Genomic DNA, 6,359 nt, shown 5'->3' with positions numbered 1-6,359 from the left:
AGTATTTTCCTTAAATTCGGAACCAGCTCTTCGGTTCGAGAACATCAAGATGTGGTGGGTTCTGATTTGTCAGCATATACAAAAGCAATGCGCAGGCTTACAGTGGATATAACATTTATTGACTGAAGACGTTATTTCTGTCTCAAACATAAGCTATCGTTCAATCTAATAAACACGTTTTCTTGTATTTTTATGTCTGCGTTTTGTATGCTTGCTAGCAATCCCCTGCTAAATATCCCAGACAGAGCGCGTCCACCCTTAATCCAGTTACTGCGCAAGTTTTGAATGGGATGTTAAACATTATAAAGTTAAAAAAGTATTTGACGGTTATGAGAGGCTAGCCACGTGGACAACAAAAAGATCGACATGCCTTTTTTTTATTTACGTTTAATAATGGAATGTGTACGGTTCTGCTCTATGCAATGATCTTAAACCTGGCGAAGAGCCCCTGTGTACTGAGGGAATTTTTTTTTTCTTGATATGCAAAAGTGTTACAATAAATCGCGTTTTATGCCACACTGAACATGTGTGTCGTAACGTGTATGTTTGATTCCTAAATCAATGTACCGGGTGTTTTGGAAAAAAAGACAACTGTATTTTTCACCGCAAAACTAAGATACACGTCGCCCGACGCTCAGACGCCTCCAAAATGTAGTTTTAGCGGCTGGAAACGTATCACTAAGTTTCAGCACTCACCTTTATCTAATTCAAAAGTTCTAAGCTATTTTCATAAAGTTTTAATGCAAATATAGCAGCCGCTGAAGCCTGAGCAGATGGAGATGAATGGCGTCTGCTACCGGAAACGTGCCTCCTTGTTTATTGAACATTTTTGGAAATAATGCACTGGCTTATGAACTGTAAGTTCTTAAACATTGCCACCTGGTTTCAATCGCTAGAGTTGCAATCCGGCGAAGACTAGGCGTTCGGGCACGTGCAGTTTCTTTTTCTGGTGCAAAAATCACTTCTTTTTTTCTTTTTCATACAGCCGGTGTTCTGTCAAGTTCCTCCAGAGTACCCAGATCAAAATGCGTTCAATCATCCTTCGAGGATTTGCACAGTGACGTAACGCAAGGACCTTTTTGCATGTTGTTTTTTTATGTTTTTTTGGCGAGTAGCGGAAGTTTGCAGCAGGTGCGCAAAGACAAACGGCCTTGGTCGCACTTCTTCGTTGCACCCTTTGAGATGGAGTAACGGTGATGTGGCAGGTTTTTCGTAGCGGGAAATGTGAGCGGAAAGAAACAACCTGCTAGATGTGAAGAGCATTCCTGCTTCCGGGGTCTGCTGCTATGGTGACTTCTTGGCACGCACCAGGCTTCATTTTGATTCCACTGCTAATTGTAATTTCGGAAACTAAATCAACGAAGATCAAATGGTGCGGAGAGCCCTTGAGTGAGTTCTGTTTGTTAATGGACCGATTCAAATTTTTGCTGGTAAACATTATGAATTTGTACCGTTCATTTCGCTTGTATCTGAGTTTCGCTTGATAATGAAGCGATTCAACATTTACCGGCAAACATTGTTACGGTGAAAATGGGGTTTATTTACAGGTGATTGAGATGGTAGAAAATAGAGGTGACAGTATCCGTTGCCAGCAAAGCAAAAACTACTGATCCTCTTCTTCTTCTCTCCTTCAAATCGCTGCCCGACCACCTCTTCTTTATCCTCGTAATACTACCCCCCCCCAGGTAGAAAACGACGCCTCGTCGTTGAGTTGAAGGTGGTCGTGATGTCACTGAGTAAAAAATGGTTTGAGGCGTAGGATGTGGACGGTTTGACGTTGTTTGTTGCGGCCGGTGTCGTTTGGGTGGATTGATTCTATCACGTAGGTGACGTCGCTTAGTTTGCGGTGAATGCGGTAAGGCCCAGTGTAACGAGAGAGGAGTTTTTCGGCTAGTCCGACACGGCGTTGCGGAGTCCAGAGCAAAACAAGGTCGTCGGGTGAGAATGTAACGACTCTGTGACTGTGATCGTAACGTGCACACTGGCGTTCTTGAGAATCAAGGGTACGAATTCTCGCTAACTGCCGGGCTTCTTCGGCGTGACTGACTGCATCAGTTGTGTAGGCGGTAAGTGAAGCATGAGGTTGTAGAGGAAGGAGAGTATCGAGCATTAACCGGGGTTCACGGCCGAAGAGGAGGTAAAAAGGTGTGAAGCCAGTTGTATCGTGACGGGAAGAGTTATAAGCGAAGGTTATAAAAGGCAGTGCTGTGTCCCAGTTGGTGTGGTTTGAAGAGACGTACATGGATAACATGTCGGTGAGTGTACGGTTAAATCGTTCAGTTAATCCATTTGTCTGAGGGTGATAGGCGGTGGTCACCTTGTGAAGTATAGAACAGGACTGTAATACTTCTTCCACGACTCATGACCGAAAGCCGCGTCCTCGATCGGTGAGAAGTTCACTAGGCGCTCCGTGCTTTAAGATAACTTGTAAAAGAAACTGAGCGATGTCGACTGCAGTGCTCGTGGGAAGTGCTCACGTTATTGCGTATCGAGTTGTATGGTCGACCGCCACTGCTATCCACCGGTTTCTCGCCGATGACAAAGGGAAAGGACCGAGTAGGTCCACGCCCAGGCGTTGAAATGGGGTTTCAGGCGGGTGTAGTGGTTGCAGGAGTCCGGGTGGTCGGGAAGGCGGCTTTTTCCGGCGCTGGCAGAGGTTGCAGGAAGGAACGTATCGTTTGACACATCGATAGAGGTCGGGCCAGTAAAACCGTTGTTTTACTTTACCATAGGTCCGGACGACTCCTAGATGGGCAGAGGATGGGGCGTCGTGTAATTGCTGAAGGATGCTTGTCTGCAGTTGTTTTGGGATAACGAGGAGCCAGGGTAGTCCGTCAGGTCTAAAGTTTTGTCTGTAAAGAACTTGATTATGGAGACAATAGAGGCCGCAAGAAGAAAGATGTGTGCCAGCCGTCATGCCGTTATTGATGCCTTGGAGGACTGGATCAAGACGCTGTTCATGTGCGAGATTGAGGAGGTCAGAGATGGGGAGCACCGGAAGGTCGAATGCATCCGAGTTGATATCTGGTGGGTCTACAGGATGGCGGGATAGGCAGTCGGCATCTTGATGTAATTTGCCGGATTTGTATACTATAGTACAATCGTATTCTTGCAGGCGGAGTGCCCATCGTCCGAGGCGACCGATTGGATCTTTTAAAGAAGTGAGCCAGCACAATGCATGGTAATCGGTGACGATGCAAAAAGGGCGACCGAAGATATATGGACGAAATTTGGCGATTGACCATACGACGGCTAGGCATTCTCTTTCTGAAATTGTGTAGTTCCGTTCCGCTGGAGAAAGCAGTCTGCTGGCATAGGCAATGACTTGCTGCTGGTTGTGTTGATATTGCGCGAGGACGGCTCCAATGCCATGGCCACTGGCATCCGCACGAATTTATGTAGGTGCTGAGTCGTCAAAATGGCCGAGGATCGGGCGTGATGTAAGTGCTGCCTTCAAATATGCAAAAGATGTCTGCTGTTCTTTGTGCCAGATAAAAGACTGATTTTTCTTGAGAAGCATGGTAAGAGGCTGAGCGATCTGGGAAAACTGTCCAATGAAGCGTCGAAAATAAGAACAGAGGCCCAAAAAGCTTCGGACGTCTTTCGGCGATTGAGGTAGAGGGAAACTGCGAACAGCGTTTATTTTTTCGGGGTCGGGTTGAATTCCGTTTTTATCGACAAGGTGTCCCAAAATTTTAACTTGTCGGTGGCCAAACTGACATTTGGATGAATTGAGCTGTAATCCAGCGTCTCGAAAGATCTGCAGCACTTGCGCCAAGCGTTCGAGGTGAGATGAAAAGGAGTCCGAAAAAATAATAACATCGTCCAGGTAGCACAAGCAGACGGTCCATTTTAAACCTTTCAACAGACGGTCCATCATCCTTTCGAACGTGGCAGGCGCGTTACACAATCCGAAGGGCATTACTTTAAATTCAAAAAGGCCATCGGAAGTGATGAAAGCAGTTTTCTCCCGATCGACTTCATCTACGTTGATCTGCCAGTAGCCGGCTCGAAGGTCGATAGACGAGAAGTACTCAGCTCCATGTAAGCAGTCGAGGGTGTCGTCTATTCGTGGGAGGGGATAAACATCCTTTTTAATTACTTTGTTCAATCGGCGGTAGTCCACGCAAAAGCGCCAAGACCCGTCTTTCTTTTTAATGAGGACAACTAGGGCTGACCAGGGGCTTGAGGACTGTTGAATAATATCTTTAGACAGCATGTTGTCTACTTCTTGCTGAATAATACGGCGTTCGCTCGCAGAGACACGGTAAGGACGCTGATGAATGGGGACTTCCAGACCGGTATCGATGCGATGGGTAACGACAGCAGTTCGGCCAAGAGGACGATGCTCAAGGTCGAAAATGTCGTGAAATTTGGAAAGTAGAGTGTGGAGTTGTTGTTTTTGGTCTGGGTGCAACTTGGCGTCTATCATATTTGTGAATTGTAAAGAGGCAGGGTACTGCAACTGCTGCGAAGTAGTAGCTTGAGAGTAGTTTTGTGAAACAACTGAAAAATGAAAGCCGCTTACAACTCCCTGTAACGCCGAATTAGAGCGCAGCTCTTGAGGAGGAAAAGTGAAGGGCACTGGGGGGGGGTTAAACTAACCAGGGGGGGGTCACGTTACCTTGGGGGTCACGTGACCCCCAATGCCGATGATGTCATCACTGACGTCACTGATGACGTCATCAGTGACGATGACGATGCGGGTACCGATGACGTCATTAGTGACGTCACTGATGACTTCACCAGTGATGATGACGATGACGATGCGAATGTCGGTGACGTCATCAGTGACGTCGCTGATGACGTCATCAGTGATGATGACGATGACGATGCGGATGCCGGTGACGACATCAGTGACGTCACTGATGACGTCATCAGTGATGATGACGATGACAATGCGGATGTCGGTGACGTCATCAGTGACGATGACGATGTGGATGCCGGTGACGTCATCAGTGATGATGACGATGACGATGTGGATGCCGGTGACGTCATCAGTGATGATGACGATGACGATGTGGATGCCGGTGACGTCATCAGTGATGATGACGATGACGATGCGGATGCCGGTGACGTCATCAGTGATGATGACGATGACGATGTGGATGCCGGTGACGTCATCAGTGATGATGACGATGACGATGTGGATGCCGGTGACGTCATCAGTGATGATGACGATGACGATGCGGATGCCGGTGACGTCATCAGTGATGACGATGACGATGTGGATGCCGGTGACGTCATCAGTGATGATGACGATGACGATGTGGATGCCGGTGACGTCATCAGTGATGATGACGATGACGATGTGGATGCCGGTGACGTCATCAGTGACGATGACGTCATCGGGAGGTCACGCGACATCGGCGGGGGTCACGTGACCTCGAGGAGGGGGCCACGTGACTTCGGGGGGTCACGTGACCCCCCACGAGGTCACGTGACCTTGGTGGGGGGCTCGCGCGGTGCATTATGGGACATTTCCCATGATGCACCGCGCGGTTACGCCGACGCCGACGGCGACGGCGACGGCGACGCCGACGGCGACGGCGACGCCGACGCCGACGGCGACGCCGCTCAAGCCGGAAACGGGCCCCTAAGAGCTGCGCTCTAATAACACATTGGTCAGTTGGGAAGCTCGTAGCTACGGTCGTATCCTTAGCTAAGGTTTGAGTAGACGTACCAATATTGGTTATCCAAAGATGGGCCGTGCAATTGCATATGGTGGTGACTGAGTGGGTTAGGGCGAGTTGTTTCGATAACAAGATGTTCATATTCGGTGCAATTACGTAATCACCACTTTCTGCAGGTAGGTTAGTCGTGACGTCTAGGGAGACAGTGGCAAGTAATGGAATTCTCAAAGTTTTGGCACAGCATAATTTATATTCCATAGGTTTAGAAAGTTCACATGTGTCACAGCCGCCGACTTCTATTTTTCCTTTTTCACAGTCAATAAGGGCTGCCTGCGAAGAAAGAAAATCCCAGCCTAGGATGATTTGGGGGGGGACAGGTCGTCAGTACCGTGAAAAGAATAAATGCCGTGTCGCTATCGAACGTAATGCGTGCACCGCACATACCGAGGGACAAGAAAATTCGACCGTCTGCGCTCCGTAGAGTTTTTGTGTCAGGTGGGGTCATCACTTTTTTTAATTGTCGTCGGAAATCTTCCCTCATTATGGAAATAGCGGCGCCTGTGTCCACAAGTGCATGCGTCGGTATACCGTCAATATAAATGAGCATTCGGTTACGAGCGGTGCCAAAAGTACTGTGAAGAGGATTTTCGGGCAATCCGCGAAATGCAGCCTCACCTCCTGAGGCTGCATGACTTAGTTTTCCGAGCGCCTTGAAGTGAAGGGCGG

This window comes from Ixodes scapularis, unplaced genomic scaffold, assembly GCF_016920785.2.
Source record: "Ixodes scapularis isolate PalLabHiFi unplaced genomic scaffold, ASM1692078v2 PGA_scaffold7__128_contigs__length_106722199, whole genome shotgun sequence".
NCBI lineage: Eukaryota > Metazoa > Arthropoda > Arachnida > Ixodida > Ixodidae > Ixodes > Ixodes scapularis.
Note: the sequence above shows the minus strand (reverse complement) of the source record.